Source organism: Salvelinus sp. IW2-2015, linkage group LG20 (assembly GCF_002910315.2).
Source record: "Salvelinus sp. IW2-2015 linkage group LG20, ASM291031v2, whole genome shotgun sequence".
NCBI classification, from domain to species: Eukaryota; Metazoa; Chordata; class Actinopteri; order Salmoniformes; family Salmonidae; genus Salvelinus; species Salvelinus sp. IW2-2015.
The window spans coordinates 8548716-8568222 of record NC_036860.1 but is presented as its reverse complement, the minus strand read 5'-3'; the positions used below and the strand labels follow the sequence as shown (position 1 = coordinate 8568222).

At 44.7% G+C, this 19507-nt stretch overlaps 1 pseudogene; it reads left to right on the top strand.

Annotated features, from left to right (window-relative positions):
• Positions 1 to 3438: 3438 nt before the first annotated feature.
• On the top strand, positions 3439 to 19166 carry LOC111981187 (suppressor of cytokine signaling 7-like; annotated as a pseudogene).
• Positions 19167 to 19507: the final 341 nt, after the last annotated feature.

Below are 19507 nucleotides of genomic sequence, written 5' to 3'. Positions count from 1 at the left end.
GAGATGAGTGTCTAAAAATGTGAGAGTGAGCGGGGATCGACGTCACACCACCTTCTGAGTACAATTCCAGCAGTCGCCCGGCAGACCAGCAGCGCCACACCCCTGAACCCCCACCACCACTTCCTTAGCCCCTCCCCAAAAACCCTCTTCTTCGGCCACCTGTGGACTGATTCTGACTTGACGACAAGGACTCCACACAAAAACGTGGATCGCTGTAGCCGGCTAGTTCTAGAACTCTTCTGAAAAACTAATATTAGTCTACAACAGGATCACCAGAGTAGAGAAAAATGAACTGCCAAAATGTGGTTTTCTTTTGAGGGGAAATTACAAACACAACATGATACGAAAGAACTCAACTATTTTGCTCTTTGACCGATCTGTGGAAGACTTTTTCCCTTGACTCTTTTTGGTTCCTTCAAGCACTATATGGTTGTGGACTTCAAAAATGGAGATGGTCAATTTTACGCAAACGTGAACTGAACCGGAATCTGAGAAAAGCTCACTTTTGGGGTGTTGGAAATGCGCCCAAAGGATCACTGCTGGAGTTGAAAGAAGACGGGACGAGCGGGCGGTCTCCACCCCCCTCGTCTTTTACCTCTAGCCTCTGCAATCCTCCAGCCTGCCCCTGCACGGAGCCCCCAGAGCGCGGCAGGGGTAGAGCTGACCAGCCTGGATGATGGAGTGTGTCTGTGAGGGAGGGGATTCACTGTCTCTACCCCCCTCCCTCCCCGGTTATTTCAAATAAATAATAAAGCTTGAAGCAAATTCAGTAAGATATATTTCTGATGCTGTTTGGGAGAGGGCTGTGGGAGCTTGGTAGATGACTTATTAGCAGCACTTGAGTGAATTGGCAAGAAGGTTTTCTTTATTTCCTGCAAGAGGAATCACTGACAAATGTTCACCTTTTTCTTTTAAGGGCATCAGTTGTTTCTCTTCATCTTCAGTGTGGGCTTCTCGATAAAGACCATTTCTTGCCAGCCCTGTTAACAAGAATCGGTGAGGACTTGTGTTGAGTGCATCAGGATCAATCAAGGCTAGGGAACACTCCCAAAATAACTACATTTGACATGTAACACTGACATCTTAGTGTTAAGATGAGCAAGGAGTAGAAAACGAGTGCCAAATTTAGACTACTCGTCAGGGTAAAATGCAACAAGCAAACACACACTTGCCTACAGCATGCAGTTCAGAAATAAATCTATAATTTGAACTACATGAACTAGTGAATTGGGCTTGTTTCACTTCCTATTTGTTTGTTTCTCAGTGCACKTAGTTGGAAAAGGGTCACTCACCAAGCTGTTAAAATGAGAATCGAAGACGTTTGTACAAGGTTATATTTTTCCATTGCTATGAAAAACAATAAAATGATATCAAACATTCCCCAAGCAGTTCTGGTACTTTGGTCTGTATTTTGTTTCTTGCAAATGTTTGTAATGCACTGTGATGACTTCAGTTTCCATGGCAACACTTGGTTGGTGAGATCTCTAAACTTCCAAAAATGTATTTCTATATTGACAAAATCAAATCGGGTTCAATTTAACTTGTCTTCACTGTTTTGTACTGTTTACGTTCTCCAATGCATAAGTGTTGGATATGAGGCGTTTTCCATTTGATTTGAGATTTTGGATATTTTTTGCAGTGACTTTGGTTCTCACACCAGTTTGGATTGTAACATTGTCCTCATGGGCTTGGCTATTTACGTCATGTGTTGAAGTTATAAGAATTGCAACTTGAATATAGAATTGTGAACATTAAAACCTGCTTTTTACCCCTTAATATCCAACCTCGTAAATTAATAAAAATCTAGATTGTACTTCATGCTGTAACCTTTCCATTCAATGTTCTTCTGTAAATGGCTGTCACTTGTGCCTGCTGACCTTATACCCTTGTATTGTGTGTGTAGAATAATGATTTGGTTAATAATGGTTAAAAGGAAAGTCAGCAAATCATAATCTTGTCCCTCCAGAAATGAACATGATAGGTTGATCATGTTTGCATGTGACAGTAATGCAAAATTTGGGGTGTCCCCAATGGCACTTCATTCACCACGTAGTGCACTACTCTGAACAGGGACCATAGACAAAGTCAATTTTACCTGAACAGAATTTGGAATTAATGCTTTGTTTTATGTTAGAAGTTAACCCAAAACACAGATGTATGATATTACTTGATCCAATCCTAAGGATAAAGGGAAAGAAACATGGAAGTGCAGTACACTGTCAACTACCATATACAATCTATTATCAGGTATCAGGTCACCTCTAGTGCCTAGCTGACTGAACTGCAAGTGTTGGTTTTATTTCCCCACAACTCAATTTAAATGTTGAAACGGTACAGTGCTGTCTCGTAAACCTGCCATACTGATTTAGCCTGAAATGTGACTCCTTATTAACGGGTGAAATGCAGAACTCGACTCATTGTGGAGGCTAAATTTTCTAAGAGCGATACAATGCACCTAGTGTAATAATAAACCGGGTGGTTAATTTATACTTAACCTGAAGAGAGCGATAACATCAGGGTTGAGCAGAGCAGCAACTGATGACGTTGTTGGACAGTCACCTAAAAGGCTCGAGGACCAGGGTCAAAGAGCACACTAAGTAAAAATCTTTAAATAGTGCGTTGTTCCAAAGAAAGCGCAGGAAGTGGAAGAGGATTTTATTTATATGTAACCTTTAACTAGGCGAGTCAGTTTAGAACAATCCTTATTTACAATGACGGAACTGCCTTGTTCAGGGACAGAACGACCGATTTTTACCTTGTCARCTCGGGGATTCGATCCAGCAATCTTTCGGTTACTGGCACAACGCCCTAACCAGGTGTGACGGAAGCAGAATCTTATGGGCTTTTGGGGTCCTTTCTACTTCAGGAAGCGTTCAGGGCATGGGCAGAGACAGGTTATCTATTATATTGACCAGATACTCAAGTGTCCGCTCTAACAATGGAAAGTTATGTCTTCAAAAACGGAAGGCAGAGGAGGCAAGCTCAGGTGGGACCATTCTAGCCAATGAGAGGGCAGATACGCGTGAGAACAAGAGGCACAACTCATATATAAAGTGTTTTTTTCTCAAAGTTGCCGGGAAGTAACATGTCCTACTTATATCAATCAGTACGCTCATAACAACTTAAGCATTCATTAAGAAACTCATAGTCGAACAAATAAGCCATTACATTTTTGGTTCACCAAATTCGATACTCGCTGACTTCTATACAAAAAACAGTTATCAGTCATGGTGAGCAAAAAAATACATAAAACGCCACCTGCTGGAGAATACATATTTTGGGCCCACTTATCACTCGTTTCGAAGCATAAATCGGCCCAAAGTCAGATTTTTCCAGCAGGTGGCAGTTTTTCGTTTTTTTTCGCTCTCCAAGCGATTAGTTTTTGTATGGGTATGGGCCTCCTTTATTACCAGAAGAAGTAGATTATTGATGTCGCCTCTGCGCAGCCGCTCCGCGAGCCCTAGTGTGCGAGCCACCCATTACATCCATGTTGTCTACGAAGAGGGAATCGGCGTCAGCAATACTGACGGAACGTTTTAGATGTGTTTTTGTTTATTCGCATACATTTATCAGATTTTTTCCACGAGGAATATGGAACTTCAAATGGCTGTCGTTAGGTAGAATGATGTGTTTGCAGTCAGCAACCGTGCTATTTATTTTTCTTAATGTTATGTAAGAACAGAGACGGTACGCGGCGCCTCTTGTACCGAATTGAGGCGTAAAAATGAATAACGTGCAAGATATGTCTCCTGATTTTGTCTTGATGCGCTTGGTTTCTGCGGCTGAATATGACCGATTGGACGATGAGAATTTGACGTTGGGCGGTGGAGTAGTTTCCGGATTCGGGAAAGCTGTCTTGGGTAATCATGGCAACAATATCAACAATGGGTTTGAATTTGATCCGAACAACCCCACAGCAGGCCCGGCGATTTCGAGCAATCCCTCCCCGCACTATAGTTCACAGGTCGAGAGCCGGACGRGAGCCCTTGACAGCCGCTTAATGCTGACTCGACCCATAGTTTCTGATGCGCCTCAACCTCCCGACTTCGCAGTGGCTCAGCGCTTCGATTTCCCTCATGGCGCGGGCAGAGGCTCGCGGGCTCAGCTCATGGTGTTTCAGAACGTCCTTAGGACAAGCGACGGTATTTTGGAATGCGGCCTCGAGCAACCTCCTGGCTTCCAGGTAAGTGAGGCTGATCAACAGGAAGCCAGTTCTGCCTGTGTCATGATGACCAGTGACAACAATATGGATGTGCAACACCAGCGGCTTCAGTGGCACCCCATTATGAAGCTGTCCAAGGTGGTTGCAGATGCAGGTGACCTGGCTGGAGAGGGAGATGGGCTCTGCCACCGGCACCGCCTGGTCACTGATGCCATGGACTGGCCTCCGCTCCTGGACAAGTCCCTCCGCTTCGACATCCTGGACCCCAGGAAGACCTGTTCAACATGGGACACGAACTACCACCACCACCTGGACGATACGGTGCTCAACCTGGCCCGGAGGCTGGGGGAGCTGGGCCARGCCTCAGAGATGCTGCTGAAGGAGAGGGGAGAGATGACTCGCTGTTCCTGTCAGAGCATCCTGGCTTCGGCAACGGGGGGCATGGGCCCCGGAGAGGACCCTAGTGAAACCAGTGACGCCCTCCTGGTGCTGGAGGGCCTGGACTCTGAGGAAGTGGGGGACCTGGGGATGAGCGGGGAGGAGTTTAAAGGTGGTGTCCCTGGGCAGGAGCGCGAGACAGACATGGGACAGGGCGGGCGGGGGGCTTTCTCAAGCGGTTCCCTCACGGGGCTAATGAGACAGGTACACAGGCTTGCCGGGGAGTCCTGTGCCTGTGACCCCCAGGTGTGTCCCTCCCCGTTGGATGCCCTGGGCTCTGCAGCAGCCTTAACATCGTCCCTGTCTCTGGCCTCCTCTAACATCACGGGGCACCCGGCAGCAGAAGCCTCCGCCACCCTATTTTGCACCTTACCTTCACAGGACCCTCCCAGCCAAACCTCCCAGTCCCAGCCCCAAAGCAGGGCCACCACGCCGAAGTTAGGGGTGATGTTGCGAGCTGCCTCACCCTTAGTAGTAGAGGGGGCAACAGGGGGCGAGAAGACGACCAGAGGGAAGTCCAGGAAAGGCTCTCTGAAGATCCGTCTGAGCAAACTATTCCGGACCAAGAGYAGCAGCGGCTCCAGTCACCTACTGGACAAGAGGCCCTCGCTKGCCTCCTCCACCTCCTCCGGGGGCAGCCTGATGGATGTGTGGGGCTCTGGATCCACCAGCACAGACCAGGACACAGGGAGGTGAGGTTAAGGAGAGGGAAGGGAAGGGGACAGCCCTGTGTCTCTGACTGGGCCAATAGTGTTGGTCTAGCTGGGGGGACTGGGAGAGGACAGGGTGGTAAGGCTGAGGGTGCGCGACAGCTCTGCGGTCTCAGCTGGTGTTGGTCTAGTACAGTTATCATTATAAGCTATTAGTGGCTTTACAGGGGATTATTGTAGCGCTAGAGGCACTCAAACAATGTGGGCGTAGTAGAGTTATTATTATAGAAGTTAAGCTATTAGTAGCCAAATGAAGGATGATTATAATGCCACAGGCACTAAAGGTATACTTGTGGTTAGTGGAACTGCAGTCAATTTCCCCAGTGAGAGACAAACATTTTAGATATGAGAGCTTTTAGCTCACCTCGTCAACAGAATCACGTTACTCCTCTTATCCAGCTGTTTCATGATTTAGCGCTGAAAACAGTACAAGAAAAGTGATTATCTTATGTTCTTAAAGAAACATGCTGGAACTTGGGCCTATTGAGTAGACCATATGCTACAGTACGGTACAGTACTACAGTACGATGACTCCAAGTAATTCAACTTTGGTTACTAACTTCATCTCCCTTAGGCATGACGGCTTTATCATGTTCTAAACTACCAAATCAATGAAGATTCAAAATGTCAACCAATGTTGCCATAGTTGTTTGTTCACAGATAAATGCAGTTTAGGACTGTTACCTGTAAACACCTGCTATTATATAGCCTTGACATCATACTCCATAGTTACTGAGATATTCTGGCATCCAAAATACAGTGCGTGTTGCATTTCACCTCCTGGTATTATTTGGCATACCTCGGCACCATCCTGGTTCTATACTGTGTGTGCTGAAGCCACATTTTCAATGTGGCTGAAAGCAGAAGCAGACAGGAGCAGCAGGCAAAGGCTACCTCACCACATCGTCGTTTATGTAGCCTAGGCTACCCACTCCGTTTGGTTATTAACAGAAGCCTCTGGGGACATCTTATGGGCTTGCCTCACCATCCCTCATGCCATGCTAATGCCTTGTTTTCATCCTCATGCTGTTGGAGGACTTTGTGTCGGAGGGATCGTGGTAAGATTAGGCCTAATGTATCTAGAGAGTGGCCCGTGTTGGCTTATAGGCTACAGCTTTAGCAGGAATCCATCACAGTATAACTGTGCCCATTTGGTTGCCAGTTGCCACCTTTAGACATGTGGTTCACTCCATTCGCTGTGTAGATTTGGCCTAACAAATTTGTCATGAATGCAGTATGTTGCTGTACCTTTTTGAAAGCAAAGAAAGCAGCTGGCCATAGCAAGGACGTGAACGTAGTTTAGCATTATAGCCTTTTCCCTTTTGTAGATGCCCTCAGTGCATTGTTTTGCTTTATGTTGTCAAAAGTCAGGGGAAAYAGTTGGAGCTAGTTTTAACGAGTTCAGCCCGCGGATGTTGGACCAACTGCCAGTACAGCATGTGCGTTCATTCAACATGTCCTTTGAGAAATGTTCATATCTAATTTCAGTCATGTTTTGTTTTTATATCTTTTTTAAATTCTTTTTTTTACTGTTGGGACAACTGGCATCATATTTGACCCTTCAGACGCTCACTGGCTGACTTGCTGTAGTCAAATCTAGGCCAGGTTCACGGTTCCTGATCTAACCCAGCCAGTCATCATCATGCCTGTCTGTCTGAGCACGGCTCCCACGAGTTCCTGTAGTCTCAACTGTGTTCTCATGTTTCCTTTGATTCAGAATGCACAAACCTGAGATGTGCCGTTACTGAACATGATGGGGAACCAGTGTTCCACTCCAGGCAGTTTCCTCTTTCCCTGCTCTCGGCAAACATGGCTCCTCTTTTAAGCGAGGGGAAAGGGTGTGGGGAGGGAGGTAGGATTGTGGGAAGGAGTTTGTAGGTGGCGGGGGGTGAATATCAGCTGCTGTTTACCCTGCAGTGCATCAGGCTTAGCTCAAGCGGCATGCTGGGTATTCCCCACTAGCACTGTCTCTCTCTCACACACACACCACACACACACACACACAAGCTGGCCCCCGCTGCACAGAGCAAAGGAATCTGGCAGTCAGCAAAGCACAGCTATCACCCAGCCAGGCCTTCCAGAAGCTTCCTAAAAAATCCCCAAATGTGAAAAACTGTGGAGTGGTGCTGTGTTTTAGGGGGAAGAGTTAAGCTAATGATGGCTATCCAAACAAGAAGTTACAGCACAGAAATGCTCCAATCAACGAAGGATCGTGTAATCAGAGGAGCTCGTTGTGCTTCTATGTATCAGTTTAATAGYGTAAATCTTAACTATGTCTTCTTGCTTCAGAAAATAGGCTATATTTGTTTTAGTGCAACTGCTGTTTAAATCAACTGATGCTCAAATAATGACAACTGAAATGCAAAACCATCAAGCAGGCACAACTGACTTCATTTTTAACCAATCAAGTCTGTTGGAATAGACAACACCCTCAAGACCCTCAATGATCATTTTGCATCGCTGGCTGCTGACTTCACAGGGTCAGTGTAAGTGACTCTGCTTAAAAAACGAAACAAGCCGATTCGAGGGCAGTCCGGTAGATCATGACTGGTCAGGTCCACCAGCCAGAGGTAAAGCGTCTGACCCACTACATCCCAGAGATGGATCTCAGTCCTTGGTGTTGAGACACAATGTACCCTTGAGAAATAGGCCACTGGTTTCATACAGTAGAAGGGTTAAAAAGACATGAGGCTGAGAGAGATGGTTCAAAATGAATGTTGTGGGATTGAAGTCTAGTGGATAAGGCTGGTTCTTAGGACTATATACGGGCTTCTCTTATGTTTGACCCTCTCTCTGTCTCTCTCTCCACAGCAAACTCCAGCTCTCCAGGCCCCAAAGTGCCTTCTCTCCGTTGGCCTTCGGTCCTGCCTTCACCGGTAATTGTGTGTACTTGAGTGTTTGTGCGCTTCTATTTCTGACTGTGGCGTAAGCTTTATGTCGACGTGTATGGGTTGGTAATGGGTTGCTTGTGCTCGGGAGAGTGTGTGCGACTCACATTCGCATGTACACTTATGTACCTAGATCCTATATCTCTTCATCTGTTTTCTCTCTCTCTCTCTGTTTCTCATTTTCTGTCCCTGGATCTCTCCCTCCAGGTGAGACTGTGTCCCTGGTAGACGTGGATGTTTCTCGTAGAGGGGTGAACTCTCTGCACCCCCCGACACCTCCGCCTCCGCCCAGACGAAGCCTCAGTCTGCTGGGTACTTTCCTCTCTTTCTTGCTTACATTTCCTTGGCGTTTCTTCTGTCACGTCACCCTCTTCTTCTCCATGTGCTACTCTGCTGCTGGGCTGCCCCTTTTCACTTTCTTTTTTTCCCCTGGGCTTTTCTCGTTTTCCACAAAAACATTGATGCAAATACAAAAGTACATTGAGGATTTGTGTAAGGGACAGACGTTTATAATAAATAAAWAAAATATCTAGGCGGGTTAGAAAAGGTGGTCAGGAGTTAAGCATGGGTAGTTTCTCCAATCTCAGTAGCCGTAGTTGCTGCCTCAATGTTTTATAGTTGGCATGTGTGTAACGGTTCACTGTGTAAACCAATTTCAGAAACTCAATAGGAATATACGTGATAGGACAGACACTAAAACGTGTATGGTTCGGTGCCACTTGGGTTCGCAGTACAACAATGACTCGTTGGTTTTCTGTGACTTCAAATGCATTAGGCCTTGTGACTTATGGTACAGGGTCAGAATTGCAGAACTGAATTTGTTTTAAGAAGCACTCCGTTGTCTGTCTGTCTGTTTCTCTCTGTGTGTGTGTATGTGTGTGTGTGTGTGTGTGTGTGTGTGTTGCTCCTACCGTTCCTGTCTGTATTGCAACGGAGTCCTCTCTCTGTTCCTCTTTCTGTTGGCTGTGTTGGCCTCAGACGAGGTGTGGGTTTCTTTCTTTCGACCATGTTCTAGTAGGTTAGCACCCAATTAGCATTAGTAACGTGGTCGATGCCAAGGCGCTGAGACCGTCATCAGACTGAAGATACACACAAGTCGCGATGCAGTCAGTATCAGACAACGGTCTGGAGAGCGCTTGCGTTGCTAAGGTACAGGTCGTTTTTGTATGACTAAAGATCCCACGTTTCCCTATTAGCCTACTTCATATCTATGCCTCTAGCTACTAAAGCCATTTCTGGGCCCTCTGCCTGGGCATCCGGCCACACTTCCTCAACACACGACAATCATTAGGGGCTTAACATCCAGGTTGTGATAGAGGTTTTGTCCATTTTAATGTAGGATGACGATACTGGAGCTCCAGCAACATTTTGGAGGACAAATGAGACTAAGGGAATGGGGGTACAGATGGGTATTTGCTCGATGCCTTGCTATGCCAGTGTCTGTCCAGCTTGGTGATCTGTCACTGCTTTCTTCATATGCTCTGCCTGGTGTCATTTTCGCTCTGTGGCTTGATTGTAACATCACTGTGTGTCGGGATCCTACTTCTGACACCAACAGTACCCAGATTGGATGTGAGACATTCATTGTGGTTCTTTTGAGGCAAAGTGCTTCCTGTACAATGTGACCACTACCAGTCCTTTATCTTATAGTGTGACGTTCAGCCGTCAGTATGATCAACTTGAAAGGAAGCCAGAGGGAGAGGAAGCCCACATTGCCATTTTGATCTCCGTAAAGTTCAGGGTGGTGGCTGGCCTCTTAAAGCCTGTGCTCTGTTCCAGATGACTTTGGTGGGCCGCAGCCTGGGCCTTTCCTAGAGAGTGGCGTTCATCGCTCCCATGCCTTCATCCAGCATAGCTTCAGCCTCAATGGTAAGAGCAAAGCCGGGGCAAGAGAGGTCAAGGGGGCTTACCAGTGGGGCACAGAGAGAGACTCATAAAGACATAGGCTGGAGAATTGAAAAATCATAGACTATGTACCCTTCTTGAACATTTCTATTATACTGTGATATGTCTAACTCATTTCAGTTGGTAGGCTGTTTTTACATTGTTATAAAGTATGTTGTAATTGCGTTGGTGCAAAGCCAGTATTGTTTCTGGACACTTTAATACGTTTGGTTAACAGATATTCTGCTACAGTCAGGTTCATGTTTGGGATATTATTGCTTTCCCTGACAGGGTTTCGTCTTCCTTCTGTAACCATTTGCATATGCACATACAGACTACTAGCATTGGTATTGTATTATCTACTGAGCTACGTTATATAATCAGAAATTATAGTGTGTAGGTAGAGCTGACGCATTTCCCTATTAGATATCCTTCTACTTTGGTATTTGAACATTGTGAAACATTGCAACCTCCTGAATAAGCCCCTGCAGGTTTACAGGACCATTTCTCTTGCTTTAATAGGGTCGGCTCAAAGAAAGGCCTTGGCAAAGTGGTGGGATCAGAGGCAGCAGGGAAGGAAAAGTAACATGGGGATCCCTAATGAAGAACGAGATTTAGAAAGAGGCAGATAATGATACTCATTATCATTTCAGGAAAAGGATTGCATTGATGACCATCTCCTGAAAATGGCGAAATTATAGTTTAATCGTAGATATCACATTGTGCACACGGAACGTTTGATTGTGCCCAGTTAAGCCTGGTCAATTTGCATGATGTTAAAACGTGTCTGGTTGAATGATTTGGTGATTATATTCAGACAGACTGGTGAGATTGTCAGAGACCGAGGCAGATGAAGTGACTGTCCATTTGATGACCGTCTGTACCTGAGAGAGAGATTAACTTATCGGCTACTCCAGTACATGCATGATACAGACTTATTCGTTATATTATCACAGACGTGTCATTCCACACACTACTTTAACCTATAACGGAGGCTCCAATTTTTTTGTTTGTTAGGTCACATAGTCAGGACAATGACGCACAAGTGCTTACCCTGAGGTACACACTTGCTCATGTTTCTTTTAAGCAGGGTGAATTTATGGCTAATTTGGCAACGAATTCTGGAAATACCATGTGTTTCTAATGCCTTTTTTTTTTTTAAACATTTTTTTTTTTTTTTTACCTAATGTTCTCATAGCGACCAGTAAGAGTGAAGGATGAACCCTGGATCTGAGTGTGTGGCCCTGTGTTTCAGATACGTTCCTGCGGGGTCTCCCCCGGCCCATCCCGCTGCCTGGCGACGTTCAGAACCCGTCTCGGGTGGACCAGCGCCCACTGCTGTGCCCACTGAGCCGCCCCGATGCCAGCAGCTTTGCCACTAGCCTCCGAGAACTGGAAAAAGTAGGACATGTCACGTGTACATGGGCACATTGACATTCTTACAGACACAGTGCTAGGTTCAGACAATGTTCCCTCTAAGCTGCGTAGGGGCGCGCAGCTCCCCCGGGACTGCCGTGCATAAGAAATATCACCCCGCGCAGAGAAGCATGAGATTGAACTTGAATTGCCAATATTAACCACTTTCAAGTCAACATAGCGAAAGAAAATGAACTATGCAAGACTTAGTATGCAAAACTAACTATGCAAGAGATTTTCTTGTAGGCAGAACACACCGGAGTAGGATTCTATTGCATTGACAGGCACGACTGAGCCTGTACTCTACACACCGGTGCGCAAAACCAATCAGAGCTGCAGTATCCCAATGTGCAAATAGACCTTTGCCATATATGGATCTGTGTCATTCACTTTGCACGGGACAGTGTTTACACCATGAGTGGTCGTGAGTAGATATGCACATAGATGTGCACATTTGTTCATAATCTTTGCTAGTAAGTGAGTTATTTGCCCATTTATAGGTAGTCAGCAATGGGGGAGTGGTTGCTTCCTACAAGAGCACAAAAGCGAGTCAGGTAAAGACATTTTTTTTCTGTCTTAAAGGGGCAGTGTTGTATTTTGAGACAGGCTTGATTAAGCTAAGTAGGTAATAGGCAAAAGGTAGCATAATTTGTCTGATTCTCTGTAATAATGGTATGGGAATAATTACTTTTATTTTGTAAAGTGGTTTCTTGCATCAAATAACACATTTTCAGTCACCTCCTGATCTGAAGGACAAGTGGATAAACAGGTTAATGTCAAGCCCTGCATATTTTTTCCAAAAGTCACATGGAATGTAGGTCTTCATTGAACACCACACATCGGCTACTACTGTAGGCTGAATGATGGAACAGCTATTTCCATGTTAAAATGTTATGGGACGCATTATCGCCATTGTTTTTTTTATGGCAGGCCACTCTGATAGGCCTACATTATGATCAAATAACCACAGTTGCACAGAATTTTCACAAGTTTGCGCTCAGCAGGCCCTAAAAATGTGTTCAGTACTGGGGGGGAAAATGAGAGAACATTGGACACGGTGCTAGGTTCAGACACGGTTCTACAGTAGGTTCAGACACTGCTAGGTTCAGACAAATCAAATGTATTTGTTAAGCCCTTTTTACATCAGCAAAAACCCAGCCTAAAACCCCAAACAGAAAGCAATGCAGATGTAGAAGCACGGTGGCTAGGAAAAACTCCCTAGAAAGGCAGGAACCTAGGAAGAAACCTAGAGAGGAACCAGGTTCTGAGGGGTGGCCAGTCCTCTTCTGGCTGTGCCGGGTTCAGATTATAAGAGTACGTGGCCATTAAGGCCAGATCATTCCTCAAGATGTTCAAATGTTCATAGATGACCAGCAGGGTCAAATAATAATCACAGTGGTTGGAGAGGGTGCAACAGGTCAGCACCTCAGGAGTAAATGTCAGTTGGCTTTTCATAGCCGAGCATTCAGAGGAAATTGTAGAATTACCAGACACCAGATAAGACAGGTAAATTTCACCAGATAGGACAGACTGACCTTAGCCCCCCGGCACATAGACTATTGCAGCATAGATAATGGAGGCTGAGACGGGTCGGGACACTGTGGCCCCGTCCGACGATACCCCCGGACAGGGTCAACCAGGCAGGATATAACCCCACCCAYTTTGCCAAAGCACAGCCCCCACACCACTAGAGGGATATCAACAGACCACCAACTTGTAAGAGTAGGGGTGTTAACCCCGGTGTCCTGGCTAAATTCCCAATCTGGCCCTCAAACCATCACGGTCACCTAATAATCCCCAGTTTACAATTGGCTCATTCATCCCTCTCCTCTCCCCTGTAACTATTCCCCAGGTCGTTGCTGTAAAGGAGAACGTGTTCTCAGTCAACTTACCTGGTAAAATAACGGATAAATAAAATAAAAAAATGTTTTAAACTTACTACCCTGAGACAAGACTGAGTATAGACACAGAGCTAGGTTGAGACGCGCGCGTGGAGCTAGGTTGAGACTAGAGGTCGACCGATTATGATTTTTCAACACTGATGCCTATTATTGGAGGACCAAAAAAAGGCGATACCGATTAATCGGCTTATTTTTATATATATATTTGTAATAATGACAATTACAACAATACTGAATGAACAATGAACACATTTATTTTAACTTAATATAATACATAAATAAAATCTATTTACTCAAATAAATAATGAAACATGCTCAATTTGGTTTAAATAATGCAAAAACACAGTGTTGGAGAAGAAAGTAGAAGTGCAATATGTGCCATGTAAAAAATCTAACGTTTAAGTTCCTTGCTCAAACATATGAAAGCTGGTGGTTCAATATTCCCAGTTAAGAAGTTTTAGGTTGTAGTTATTAAAGGAATTATGACGCGTTGACTATTTTTCTCTATACCTTTGAATATTGGATGTTCTAATAGGCACTTTAGTATTGCCAGCCTAATCTCGGGAGTTGATAGGCTTGAAGTCATAAACAGAGCTGTGTTTCAAGCATTGCTAAGAGCTGCTGGCAAACGCAGTAAAGTTTGAATGAATGCTTATGGGCCTGCTGCTGCCTACCAGTGCTCAGTCAGACTGCTCTATCAAATATCAAATCATAGACTTAATTATAAACACACAGAAATACGAGCCTTTGGTCATTAATATGGTAAAATCCGGAATTTCGAAAACAAAACGTTTATTCTTTCAGTGAAATACGGAACCGTTCCGTATTGTATCGAACGGGTGGCAGCCCTAAGTCTAAATATTGCTGTTACATTGCACAACCTTCAATGCTATGTCATAATTATGTACAATTCTGGCAAATTAGTTCGCAACGAGCCAGGCGGCCCAAACTGTTGCATATACCCTGACTGCTTGCAATGAACGCAAGAGAAGTGACACAATTTCCCTAGTTAATATCGCCTGATAMCATTAATTTATTTTAACTAAATATGCAGGTTTAAAAATCTATACTTCTGTGTATTGATTTTAAGAAGAGCACCATCACACCTCCTCCATGCTTCACGGTGGGAACCACACATGTGGAGATCATCTGTTCACCTACTCTGCGTCTCACAAAGACACGGCGGTTGGAACCAAAAATCTAATTTTTAAACTCATCAGACCAAAGGACAGTTTTCCACCAGTATAATGTCCATTGCTCGTGTTTCTTGGCCCAAGCAAGTCTCTCCTTCTTATTAGTGTCCTTTAGCAGTGGTTTCTTTGCAGCAATTCGACCATGAATGCCTGATTCACACAGTCTCCTCTGAACAGTTGATGTTGAGATGTGTCTGTTACTTGAACTCTGAAACATTTATTTGGGCTGCAATCTGAGGTGCAGTTAACTCTAATGAACTTATTCTCTGCAGCAGAGGTAACTCTGGGTCTTCCTTTCCTGTGGCGGTCCTCATGAGAGCCAGTTTCATCATAGTGCTTTATGGTTTTTGCGACTGCACTTGAAGAAACATTCAAAGTTCTTGAAATGTTCTGTATTGACTGACCTTCATGTCTTAAAGTAATGATGGACTGTCATTTCTCGTTGCTTATTTCAGCTGTTCTTGCCATAATATGGACTTGGTATTTTACCAAATAGGGCTATATTCTGTATACCACCCCTACCTTGTCACAACACAACTGATTGGCTCAAACCCATTAAGAAGGATAGAAATTCCACAAATTAACCTTTAAGAAGGCACACCTGTTAATTGAAATGCATTCCAGATGACTACCTCATGAAGCTGGTTGAGAGAATGCCAAGAGTGTTCAAAGCTGTCAYCAAGTCAAAGGCTGGCGACTTTGAAGAATCTAAAATATATTTTGATTTGTTTAACACTTTTTGTTTTGGTTACTACATGATTCCATATGTGCTATTTCATTGTTTTGATATCTTCACTATTTTTCTACAATGTAGAAAGTAGTAAAAATAAAGAAAAACCCTTGAATGAGCAGGTGTCCAAACTTACATTTGATGTGAATTTGGCTATATCTGTGTGATCATAGTGTGGCTGGTACTGGGGTCCTATGAACTGGGAGGATGCGGAGATGAAGCTGAAGGCCAAGCCAGACGGGGCGTTCCTGGTGAGGGACAGCTCTGACCCCCGCTACATCCTCAGCCTGAGCTTCCGCTCCCAGGGGGTCACACACCACACGCGCATGGAGCACTACAGAGGTGAGTTACACACACACACAAGCAGGCATGCACATACACACACGCTATAGGTACTCTACGTTAGGGGTGTTCCAATCTGGCTATACTCTGTCATCGTATCCGTAAATTGACAGTTGCTAGTCAAATTGGATGATACTCGTGATCAGAAAAACGTGGAAGTGTTTAATATGCTTAAGTAGATGTTGGCAAAATGCCCATCTCCCTGCACGTGTAAAGACCAAACTAGCTGCAGATGAGGAGCAGCGTGCGGAGGGGTGTCTTGTCTGTTTCTGTGTGCAGCGACCAGACACGTTTGCTGTCACTCAGAGTGCGCCTCGGCGGTTCATCTTTTCACCCTACCCTAGCCCCGCTTGTTAGCAATGTGCATAGTATCTAACAGGAGGCAATAGCAATCTAAATGGTCAGACTGAAACATGCGGGGAGAAGTGATCGGGGGAAATTATGAAGTGAAGCGGGTGGACGGAGAAATACAGCTTCACTCTATCCAGTCAGAGAAGCAGGATCGACGTAGAACCCGCCCGTTTCTTTACAGACAGGCAAACTAACCAGTTGAGTTATTTAGACCACGTAGCACCTCACACTTTATTTAAAGATGCACGCTGACACCCGAAAATGTTTTTTTTGTTCCGTTCACTGATAATAAATAAAATTGCGTTGGTGTCAGCAATTGCCCATATCTGTTACGATCCTGTTCTGTCAGACTACTCTGCACGCCCCTACTCTACGTGCACTCTCATGCAGCACTCTTTACTGAAGATGTAAGCCATGTACACACAGGTTGGATGGTTTCATGTCGTGTCTTGCCGTTGGATGGTTTCATGTCGTGTCTTGCCGTTGGATGGTTTCATGTCGTGTCTTGCCGTTGGATGGTTTCATGTCGTGTCTTGCCGTTGGATGGTTTCATGTCGTGTCTTGCCATTGGATGGTTTCATGTCGTGTCAAAAACATGAGCTGTCGCACACCCAGAGACAATTATTTTATGTGGAGGTGCTGACTAACGGCAAATAAACTATAAGCTTCAGAAGAAGGCACAGTGATGCCGAAACATCGGTGATTTACACAATAATTTACTGGGAGTGTGTATATAGAGTGTGTATATAGAGTGTGTATATAGAGTGTGTATATAGAGTGTGTACATAGAGTGTGCAACTCTTTATTATTTGTATAGCTTATAGTTCATGATGTGTCTTGCCGTTGGATGATTTTGTGTCGTGTCTTATTGATTGGTCTTTTTCTCTCTTTCTTCACAGGAACCTTCAGCCTCTGGTGTCACCCAAAGTTTGAGGACCGCTGTCATTCTGTGGTGGAGTTTATCGACAACCGGGGCCATCATGCACTCCAAGAACGGAAAATTCCTCTACTTCCTGCGCTCACGGGTCCCAGGTAAGAACCTACCAATCAGAGTGGGACAATGCTAAATGACAGCTCTGTCACTGTATATGGATCTGAATCATAGGTTACATACAGCACCGTTTTAAAGTTGCTATTACTAACACCTATTTTGCACTGGGTTGTCCTAATTAATTAGGCCTTAGGTTTGTTTTGACTTTACTATATTTTCACAATTAGTGTTGTATTTATTTATGGTGGAGGATGTAGTTCACTATCTAGGGTAGAATTTAATATGCTTATGATGTGTGTTCCTGCCAATGATGTACATTAATATGTGTGTGTGACCATTGTTCCTCCTCCAGGCCTCCCCCCGACCCCGGTCCAGCTACTGTACCCAGTGTCCCGCTTCAGCAGTGTCAAGTCTCTGCAGCACCTCTGTCGCTTCTGCATTCGCCAGCTGGTCCGCATAGACCACATCCAGGAGCTCCCGCTGCCCACGTACGTAGAAACACAACACATAGATCTGCCCACATTATAGAATCGCAACATATAGACCACATCCAAGAGCTCCCGGCTGCCCATGTACATGCACTGCCCTGCCTGTATAGACCAGTGACCCAGGATATAGTGCGACATATAGTGCCCTCTAGTGTACAAAATAAGTGAAACATCCAAAGACAGACTAAATATAATCAACACAACAAATAACCACATAGGCAGGCCAAAATGGCTCCACAAGATGTTGGGATTTGTGTACAATGGTGGGAGTGTTTTAAGATATTGACATAATGGAAGATTTTGATGGTGTGTATTGGGATGGTTATATTTTCTATCCATTAATACACACAGGCAGACAGTTTTGTATTGGAAGAGCTTGTGTAAAATGTACCCCGTCTCTTCCCGTAGGCCCCTCATAGTCTACCTGCGAAAGTTCTACTACTACGATCCTGAGGAGGAGATGTACATGTCAATTAAGGAGATGGGGCGGGACACGACCACCCAACCGGCGACTGGCCAGCCGGAGTCTCAAACGTAGCACTTGGAAGATCATTGGATCAAGTGAGTGATGGACGCTTGGGCCACCAATTGAGCAGTGTTGTTAAATACGTTTATACTGAAATACTGTATTCGGTACATTATACAATTGGCTTTTCCATATATTTTCAATGAAAACATTGTGGTGTGCAKTGTTTAGTGTGGCCACTTGTCAGTGTATATAATGTCCTTATCCTTTGTTGTTGCAGGGTTTTTATACAGGTGGACAGCTTACCTGAGACTGATGGTGACTGTGATTGGGGACAGTCTCGCTCAAACCCTCTTGTGCCAGACTGTGCACTAATCAGCGCTCTTGGTTGACTCGGTATCCGGACGTCTGGGGGCAGGGTTTTAGATGATCCACCCTCCTCCCTTTTTGATTGGCTCACAGAAACTGGAGGAGGGGCAAGGGATGAGGAAACTCCACCTACCCGGCCAGTGAGGAAGATATCTGACCCCGGGGCTGAACTGGAAGAGCTAACTGACTACTTGCCATTGTGCTAACTACAGTAAGCCCCCCAGCTAAGACTGGACATCACTGCAACGTTGTGGAAACGTCACATGTACTTGAGTAGGAAGAACATTTAAACCGAAACGAGCGCACCCTTGAGCCTGGAGGCTAAGACGATAGGTTGAGGGTCGAAGTATATGGAACCAAATCAGTTTGGAAAACGATGCACTTGACCTTTTTTTGTACCCCTTCTCTGAAAAGGTCTGGGAAAAGGGACAGCTCGTTGTTTGGACCAGAGTATAAAAAGTTGTCTACTGTATGTCAGCCAAGGAGGAGAAACTGTACACACTTTTCTGATGTGATACATTCTCAAGTACAGAGAAATCAAATTTTTTGTTGTTTCCTCTTAAAATATTTGATTGCCACTGATTTGATCTGCACCTTTTGAATTGACTGCCTGGGCTGTGTGTGTGTGTCTGCGTGCCTGTATGTGTGTGTAAATACTGTGCGTTGGCGTTAGCGGTTGGTGGCTAACCAGAGTTATTTGGTGGTGTAACATCACTGGAGGATAGCATGGTTGGCTCTCAACTCTGGAATCCAACTGGAATTCTCTTGCTATACTGTTATTGAGCAAATGCGTTACCAGAACAAATAATAATAAAACTGTTGATGGAATTTAAAACATGAGAAAAGCGCCTTTCTTTGTCTATGGCCGAGATTCAATCCAAGGCRCCCAATAGAAAAGGCACGTTGTTGGCTGTTCAGTGCGCTGCTATATAACATACCTTCGATTGAGTATTGACCTGTCTGTCTGTGATTGTGATTGTCTCCAACCAAACACACCCTACCACAAATATACAGTTAAAGTCGGAAGTTTACATACATTTAGGTTGGAGTCATTAATACTCGTTTTTCAACCACTCCACACATTTCTTGTTTAACAAACTATAGTTTTGGCAAGTCGGTTAGGACATCTAATTTGTGCATGACACAAGTAATTTTTCACAGACAGATTATTTCACTTA